Consider the following 10,993-nt stretch of genomic DNA (forward strand, 5'->3'; position numbering starts at 1 on the left):
AATAAACTAAAATCAACACGTCAAACATCATGATTACGGAAGTTTAAATAAGCATAATTCCTTTATTTCATATTTAATTTCCTTTATTTCATATTTAATTGCACTTTTAATTATCGCACTTTAATTTATTGTCATTTTAATTATCGTACTTTTTATTTATCGCAATTTCATTATTATCTTTTACTTTACGCTTTAAATTAAGTTATATTTATTTTTAATATTTTACATTAGGTTTTAACTGCGACTAAAGTTTTAAAATCGACAAACCGGTCATTAAATGGTAAAAAACCCCCTTTTATAATAATAATACTACTTATATATTTATATATTTACAAATATAGTTTTAAAAAAATATAGCGTTAAAATTGGCGAGTTCCCTGTGGACGAACCGGACTTACTAAAAACTACACTACAGTACGATTAGGTGCACTGCCTATAAGTGTTGTAGCAAGGTTTAGTTATATCCACTCTATAAATAAATAAATAACTTGTGTAAAATTGTATCGTATTTAACAGTATTTCCTTGTAAAAATATAACTATTTTGTATACACCTCTACGCACATCATATGTTTACTTATAATTTATCATGATTAAACATAGTGTATCAATATCTTAATATGATTCATATGTATTTAGTAAGACGTTGTTATAACGATAATCGTTATATATACAGTTCCGAGTTTCTTAATTCAATAAACTCAATTTTATGTATATAACTCATTGTTAAAATACGTAATGAGATACTTACTTATCATAATATCATGTTAACTATATATATAATCATATATATGTCATCATATAGTTTTTAGAAGTTTTAACGTTCGTGAATCACCTGTCAACTTGGGTGGTCAATTTTCTATATGAAACCTATTTCAATTAATCAAGTCTTAACAAGTTTGATTGCTTAACATGTTGGAAACACTTAATCATGTAAATAACAATTTCATTTAATATATATAAACATGGAAAAGTTTGGGTCACTACAGTATACCTATCGAAAAGTAGCGCAGATTAGTTTAAGCCATCCACAGGACAGTTAGGTCCAAGACGTATGATCCTTGAGAGTGTTGAGGAGGACACTGTGATGACTCGGAAATTTCTGATCAAATTTAAACTTAATCTTTATATGATTTCGATACGATAAGCAAAGTCTGTTAAACTGAGTCTCAAAATTTTTGAACTGCTTACATGGATTCATTTAACCTTCGACTATTTTCGACGATTCATGAACTATTATTTGTAAATAAATAAGTATATATAATTAAGAAAGTATAAATAATTATATATATAAGAATATTAATAAACTTATGTATACAATAAAATAGATATATATACATATGGATATTACTAGTAAATATATAATGATGTTAATTTTTGGTGTATTCAACTAAGTAACAAAACTTGATATACTTATAGATATTGTAAAATCATTAAATATTACAAAATCATAAATTTTAATATGAATAAATGAAATTACAAGTTAGAATATAATTATTATGATTATTACTATCATTAGAATTAAAAAAAATAAAAATATTAACTTTAATATTAATATCAGTATTATTAATATTATTATATAACATATAAATATAAAGTTTGATGCATGTAATTTAATATATAATTAATAGTATTATGGTTATCATTATTAGTGTCATTGTTAATAATCAGTGAATATAATATATTTTATTGTTATTAACATTAATAATAGAATTACCACCATTTTTTTTATTATTAGTTTCATTAGTAAAAATTAATATGTAATATTAATGTTTGTATATAAATATTATTATACTCCTTTATATATTTAACTTATATATATATATATATATATATATATATATATATATATATATATATATATATATATATATATATATATATATATTTATACATGTTCTGATATATATAAATACATGTACCTATAAAAAAATACAGTTATCTATACATATATATAAATATGTATACAGTTAAATATACATATATGTATGTAAATACGCCTAAATTTATATATATAAATACAGCACAAAAATTAGTAACCTGTATATATCATTTTCAATTAGTGGGAATTGATTTTCTTGTTTCCAATTTAGTACCAATCAAGGATTTAGCCAACTTGCAAACATCCAAATTCTGTTATGATAAATTGAAGTTTTCTAACTTTCTTTTGATTTGTTTATTCGGGTCGTACCAATTAGGGTAGCAAACAAACATCAATTGATTCACATTAACTGTAATCATATCTTTTAATATCTATATCATATCCTACTTGAACAAATCGAATTAAAACAGCAAAAACAGAATTAAATTTGAAAAACCCAGCACATTTTCTCCGTTCTTCATTTTTTAGCCAAAATTTTTTTGAAATTGAGTTTTATTTAAAAATCTGTAAATGCTGGGTTGTTAGAAATAAAGTGTTTAAACTACCTGCTAGGTTTCAAATTCCAATTTTTAAAATCGAGTTCGAATTTGAGAAGTCAAACCTTTATTGCAAAAAGTCAAATTCTGTGTTCATAGTGAAATTCGAATTTAACTTGATGTTTCAGGAACAATTGAGGATTCATAAAGTTTACAAGTATGATTTAAAATCTTTTTCGTGTTATGATTATAATCTAAAAACGTCCAGAAGTCAAAATCACGAATTGAGTTCAAATTTTTTTTTCTCGCGGCGGTTTATAGCACCTGCTCTTTGTTTTAATTTTTTTTTTAGTTTGTGTCTGATTAACAGCACATACAAATCGTTTCCAGTTATGATACAAAGATAAATTAAACTATAATTTGAGATTGGGATGGGTGCTCTGGTCGATGGGTAAAGAGAAAAAGAAGAGGTTGAAGAAAAATAGAACATAAGTAAATCAGAAGTTAAATACATATGCATTCGCTTTTAAAACAGATAATGGGCATCAGCCCAACGGTTAGAGTGTTTGCGTATAAGCGAGAGGTCACAGGTTCGAGTCTCGTCTAAGGCGTTTATTATTTTTTGAAGGCTTATCACTTGAGGTAGTTTTCAAAATTCTATTATTATTATTATTAATTATTAATTATTATTATGATTATTATTATTGTTGTTGTTATTATTATTTGTTATTATTATTAAGTAGGAGTGTTATTATTATAATTAAGTATTATACCTATTATTATTATTTTTATTATGAATATTAGTTATGATATTATCATTAAGTACTATTAGTATTACTAATATTGTTATCATTAATTTTATCATTTTTACTATTAATATATGTATTATGATTATTATTAGGATTATGACTATTATTATTATTATCATTATTATTAGTATTTGTATCATTTGGTAATTATCTGTATTATTATTGTTATCATTAACATAACTATTATTGTTAAAGTTATCATTATTGTTATTATTACTATGGTTATCTTTATTAGTAAAAACATCATTTTTAGTAAAGTATCATTAGTAGTAAAGTTATTATCCTTATTAAAATTATCTTTTTCAAAAGTTAACATTATCATTATTATTACTATTATTACTATCAATATTATTACTATCATTTTTATCATTATCAGAACTACTACAAATAGATTTTTTTTTATAAAAATATATAACACTATATGTTTATTATTAAAAAGATATAAATTAAGCTATATATAAAAGATATCAATTTAAAATATAAATATATATTTTTATCATATATAAACCTTAATATACAATTTTATTATTATTAATGATGAATAATAGTTATATAAAATTATATAAATAATAATCAATTTCAAATATATTTACAAACTAAATAAATAAAATACAAAGTTATAACATATGAAATTGCTCGATTACGAGTATATGTTTTAATATATATATATAAATGATATAGGTTCGTGAATCCGAGGCCAACCCTGCATTGTTCAATATAGTCATATGTATTTTTACTACAAAATACATTAGGTGAGTTTCATTTGCCTTTTTATCCTTTATATTTTTGGGCTGAGAATACATGCGCAATTTTTATAAATGTTTTACGAAATAGACACAAGTAATCAAAGCTACATTATATGGTTTAATGATCGAAGCCGAATATGCCCCTTTTAGCTTGGTAGCCTAAGAATTAGGGAACATCACTAATTTTGAGAATTAGTGCACGCCTAATTGACGCGAATCCTAAAGATAGATCTTTGGGCCCGACGAACCCCATCCAAAGTACCGGATGCTTTAGTACTTTGATGTTGTTTTTATCATGTCCGAAGGATTTCCCGAAATGATAGGGGATATTCTTATATGCATCTTGTTAATGTCGGTTACCAGGTGTTCAATCCATATGAATGATATTTTTGTCTCTATGCATGGGACGTATATTTATGAGAACTGAAAATGAAAATCTTGTGGTCTATTAAAATGATGGAAATGATTATTTATGTTAAACTAATGAACTCACCAACCTTTTGGTTGACACGTTAAAGCATTTTTATTCTCAGGTATTAAAGAAATCTTCCGCTGTGCAATTGCTCATTTTAAAGATATTACTTGGAGTCATTCATGACATATTTCAAAAGACGTTGCATTCGAGTCGTTGAGTTCATCAAGATTATTATTAAGTCAATTATAGTTAGATATATTATAAAATGGTATGCATGTTGTCAACTTTCGATGTAATGAAAGATTGTCTTTTCAAAAACGAATGCAATGTTTGTAAAATGTATCATATAGAGGTCAAGTACCTCGCGATGTAATCAACTGTTGTCAAATAGTTTATAATCGATATGGACTTCGTCCGGATGGATTAGGATGGTTCGCTTCAGTTGGTATCAGAGCGGTGGTCTTAGCGAACCAGGTCTTGCATTAGTGTGTCTAACTGATAGTCGTTAGGATGCATTAGTGAGTCTGGACTTCGACGTGTCTGCATGTCAAAAGTTTTATTTATCATTCATGTCGAAAATTACCTGCTTATCATTCTTAGTCTAGACACGTCTTTCTGCCTCTATTGCATAGACAGTGTAAAGATAAATTCATATCTTAGCATATCTGTTATTGTTACCTTTGCCTGACAGCTTCCGTAGATTCCTCCGTAACTTATGGGATTTTAGTATTATATATGCATATGTAAATATGTATTGCAGGGTACTAATCTACATCCTATAATCTATTTCTTATCGAAAAGTCCTTCATCTGATCGTACTAGATGAATCCCTCAACCAGTTCGAATTCCTCGGATTCCGACAACTATTCCGATATGGAGTTTCACCTATCAGCGTCACCAGAATGAATTAACCAATCAGTCATCCCCAATTCATCTGATGGGTTCGTAGTCGACTTAATCAATGGAGACGCGAAGAAGGCGATCCCTTCCACCAACCGAATTTACCTCTTAGCGATGAACCTGAAGCACTTACTCGCGAACCTGTTCGTAATACTATTTTCTCTCTCATTTCCAGAGTATCTCGTCAGGATTATACACTATACCAAATACTAGATCATATTTTCCCGCTCGTCCGAACCGACAATCACCCCGGTGTAATAGAAGAAGTCAATGAGCTTCACGCTCGGGTAGTGGCTTTGGAGAATATGGTGCAAAGGTTACAAACACCAGCAGCAGCACCAGCAGCATAACCAGCACCACCATCATCAACGCCAACAATACCATTACCACCACCAACAACAACCGCATCGCAAACCTTAACTTCACAATCTGTCACACGAACATCAACGTCATACGCACCATAGATACCAAGGAGTACCAACAATAATGAACGATGAAGTATTAATTCGTAATTTCATTGAATAAATATTCTGCGAAGAATATGTAGTTTCTAAAAGTTTTAGAGATTATGTATTCTAGCTTTGACGGTAAACCAAATGAGTTTAATACTATATTAACTCATTAAATCCATGATTACATCTAAAGAAAATATATATGTAAGTATATTTTTACAAAGATTGTAATTAAAAATTCTTTCGTACAAACTGTTAATGGTGAAAATATTTTAACGGGTAGGTAATACCCGAGGAATATTTCGATTTCACATTAATAAGTTACATTGTACATTCTTTCAAATCTGATTCAACAGTCATTTACTATCCTATTTACATCCACCGATATACGTATCCGTTCACCACAGAATAACCATATTCATCCAATTTCATATTTAGATATTGATTTATCAGAATCCAACAAGCGGCATAATGAAGAAAACATTTGACAAAATAAAATTTGTTAGAAACAAACAAATTAATTATGAGAAATTTTGTTAAGAATCCACGCTAACTGTTCCTAACTAATTGTTCCTAGCTAACTGATTACATTTTATTATCGCAATTTAATTATCGCAATTTACATTCTCGCAATTTTATTTATCGTCATTTAATTTCTGTTATTTACTTTACGCACTTTATTTATCGTCATTTAATTTATGTTATTTATTTTTACACACTTTAAATATCGGGACACGTATACAAAGTTTTGACATATCATATCGACACATCTATATATATTATTTGGAATCACCATAAACACTCTATATGCAGTAATGATCGAGTTCTCTATACAGGGTTGAGGTTGATTCTCAAATAATATATATAGTTTGAGTTGTGATCGAGTCTGAGACATGTACACGGGTCACGATACGTATTAATTAATTCGAATATTATATATTAAACTATATATGAATTATCGGACTATTACTGTGGACTATCTACTGTGGACTAAGAACATTGGACAATTAAAATGAATTAAAATATTAATTATAACATATGAAACTAAACAATTCTTCAAGTTTGCCACTTGATTTCATCTTAAACCTCATTTGTATCTTGATGATTACAATATGCGTTCAAACCTTTCATAATTCTTGAAAACACCTCAATCGAGAGGATGATCCAATCACGCGTTATCTACGAAAGGGAGAACTTATGCATATGGGCATACACCTGAAAACACTCGGAACCTGAGTAACCGTTTAACACGTATTTGTGCTAGCTTCTTTGGCGTTGTTATTACCGAAAATAACTTTACAATTCCTCTTCAAATTAGCCAATTTTGTCCCAGCTCCAACAAGTCAACTTTGACTTTCATTTGGATTAGCCTTATTATAACCGTAATATATAAGTTACCCTTCGTTATCGTTATCGTTATTGGGGAACCGTTTATATTCCACCACCTTAGGAGTAAACTTACCAGCAACTTCATTACTCATTGACTTAAGTCTCTCCGAAAAACCATTATATCTGTTCATTAAAACCCTATCATATCCATCCACATCTATTAACGAAAATTGTCACGCTAATCACTGAGAATTAGCCAACAGTATTTTGAATTTCGCAGCGTTTCTACATCAACTGTTATATATACATATAACAATTATCTCTTAGAATTATGATCTTTTATTCTGAAATTCTGAAAAGCACTCAGTCACAAATCAATACTCTGAATGTTGAAAAAGCTGAATGAAGCAGCAGAAATCGTAGGCAACCGTAAACGACTTTAATCATCGGAAGTTTGATGATAAAAAATAGTATGTTGGAAAAGCTCAGAAAAGTTGGAACTGGAAAATAGATTGAGCTAACCACGAAGGAGACCAAGGACAAATACAAGGACCATACCATATATTCGAAGAATCCAGGTAATTCTGGATCCGATGAAACCTTCAACGAATATCTTGCTCCGTACTCATGTTAGAATCTTGCGGAAAATCTTTCTTCATCAACCATCGAACTTAGAAATTCCAAAATATCATCATAAATATCTTCGATATTTCTGAGGATATTTTCATAAATATTCTTGTCCGAAATTATTTATCTCTTCCTGCTATCTATATTACATCATAAAGGAAACCATTTTAGTTTCTAAATTTCTTTAAAATTTGGATTTAAAGTATGAATGTGTTTGAAGTAGTGTTGGGAACTGAAGTATGAGTTAGTATAATATAATGACACTTGATCAACGTGATTATATTACAGTAAGTCATGTTGAGTTTCTAATGGAACATGATGATTCACAGATCTTAACGTCATCATGTGCCATGTTACATAACTCTTTCATTCTGCTTAACCTTTGAACATATCAAGAAAGTATATTCTTGATAGTTCTATTCAAAGTGATTCTGATAATTTGACAAATCAAATCGTGCTATTACATTCTTTCTTGTTTGGAACATTAAGTTCGTTCGAAACTCTATACCTACAAATTATGGACCATTACTTACGAAAAGAAAACAAAAGCATGAAGCTTCGAAATAGAAAGGGGTTATAAATTGCAGCAAATAAGAGAGAGCATTAACTGTGGATGACAATGATTATATGAGACAGAAGCAGGGACATCAAAATATAAGGGAAGTTATAAAACCCAACAACAACGCAGAAGTTACAAACCGTGGATATTAATACGAATAGAAATATAAAGACACGGTATAATTAAAAATAGTATCACCCAAGGTAATAGTAGAAGTAAACAGATTTTTCTGTGGAAGATTAAAAAGAAGGATGACAGAAATGATAATTAGGAAAATATCAAGGATTAGAACTGGATTAAGCATTTTCACCATCTTTTGAATTTGGGAATAGAGTATAGGAGTGATAAAAGTAATGGAACGGAAGAAGTTAATTTATAATGAAATATCTGATAAAGAGATCGAAGTAGATAATCGCATTTAATTTAAAGAGATTTTATTCACCAAAGAATCAAATCTATCAGATCTCGACGATTTTCTCTAAATCCCTTGAAATTCGGAAATCAATCCTATCTACGTCAAAAGATATGACGAATCTACATTATTCACTTCACTCTTTTGTGATAGCTTCATTCGTACTCTTCGAATAATCGAATTATTTTATCTATATTATTCAATGATGATAAAACTCTATTTATCAACTATTATTCGTCATGAAAACATTCTTATTGTTAGATATGACGACCTCGATCAAATTTCGGGACAAAATTTCTTTAACGGATAGGTACTGTGATGACCCAAAAATTTCCGATCAAATTTAAACTTAATCTTTATATGATTTCATTACGATAATCAAAGTCTGTTAAACTGAGTCTCAAAATTTTTGAACTGCTTACATGGATTCATTTAACCTTCGACTATTTCCGACGATTCATGAACTATTATTTGTAAATAAATAAGTATATATAATTAAGAAAGTATAAATAATTATATATATAAGAATATTAATAAACTGATGTATACAATAAAATAGATATATATACATATGGATATTACTAGTAAATATATAATGATGTTAATTTTTGGTGTATTCAACTAAGTAACAAAACTTGATATACTTATAGATATTGTAAAATCATTAAATATTACAAAATCATAAATTTTAATATGAATAAATGCAATTACAAGTTAGAATATAATTATTATGATTATTACTATCATTAGAATTAAAAAAATAAAAATATTAACTTTAATATTAATATCAGTATTATTAATATTATTATATAACATATAAATATAAAGTTTGATGCATGTAATTTAATATATAATTAATAGTATTATGGTTATCATTATTAGTGTCATTGTTAATAATCAGTGAGTATAATATATTTTATTGTTATTAACATTAATAATAGAATTACCACCATTTTTTATTATTAGTTTCATTAGTAAAAATTAATATGTAATATTAATGTTTGTATATAAATATTATTATACTCCTTTATATATTTAACTTATATATATATATATATACACAAATACTGATATATACATATATATATATTTATACATATTCTGATATATATATAAATACATGTACCTATAAAAATACAGTTATCTACACATATATATAAATACGTATACAGTTAAATATACATATATGTGTGTAAATACGCCTAAATTTATATATATAAATACAGCACAAAAATTAGTAACCTGTATATATCATTTTCAATCAGTGGGAATTGATTTTCTTGTTTCCAATTTAGTACCAATCAAGGATTTAGCCAACTAGCAAACATCCAAATTCTATTATGATAAATTGAAGTTTTCTAACTTTCTTTTTATTTGTTTATTCGGGTCGTACCAATTAGGGTAGCAAACAAATGTCAATTGATTCACATTAACTGTAATCATATCTTCTAATATCTATATCATATCCTACTTGAACAAATCGAATTAAAACAGCAAAAACAGAATTAAATTTGAAAAACCCAGCACATTTTCTCTGTTCTTCATTTTTTAGCCAAAATTTTGAAATTGAGTTTTATTTAAAAATCTGTAAATGCTGGGTTGTTAGAAATAAAGTGTTTAAACTACCTGCTAGGTTTCAAATTCCAATTTTTAAAATCGAGTTCGAATTTGAGAAGTCAAACCTTTATTGCAAAAAGTCAACTTCTGTGTTCATTGCGAAATTCGAATTAAACTTGATGTTTCAGGAACAATTGAGGATTCATAAAGTTTACAAGGATGATTTAAAATCTTTTTCGTGTTATGATTATAATCTAAAAATGTCCAGAAGTCAAAATCACGAATTGAGTTCAAATTTTTTTTTCTCGCGACAGTTTATAGCACCTGCTATTTGTTTTAAATTTTTTTTAGTTTGTGTCTGATTAACTGCACATACAAATCATTTCCAGTTATGATACAAAGATAAATTAAACTATAATTTGAGATTGGGATGGGTGCTCTGGTCGATGGGTATAGAGAAGAAGAAGAGGTCACGGGTTCGAGTCTCATCTAAGGCGTTTATTATTTTTTGAAGGCTTATCACTTGAGGTAGTTTTCAAAATTCTATTATTATTATTATTAATTATTAATTATTGTTATGATTATTATTATTATTGTTGTTGTTATTATTATTTGTTATTATTATTAAGTAGGAGTGTTATTATTATAATTAAGTATTATACCTATTATTATTATTGTTATTATGAATATTAGTTATGATATTATCATTAAGTACTATTAGTATTACTAATATTGATATCATTAATTTTATCATTTTTACTATTAATATATGTATTATGATTATTATTAGGATTATGACTATTATTATTATCATTATTATTAGTATTTGTA

This window comes from Rutidosis leptorrhynchoides, chromosome 1 (genome assembly GCF_046630445.1).
Source record: "Rutidosis leptorrhynchoides isolate AG116_Rl617_1_P2 chromosome 1, CSIRO_AGI_Rlap_v1, whole genome shotgun sequence".
Lineage (NCBI taxonomy): Eukaryota > Viridiplantae > Streptophyta > Magnoliopsida > Asterales > Asteraceae > Rutidosis > Rutidosis leptorrhynchoides.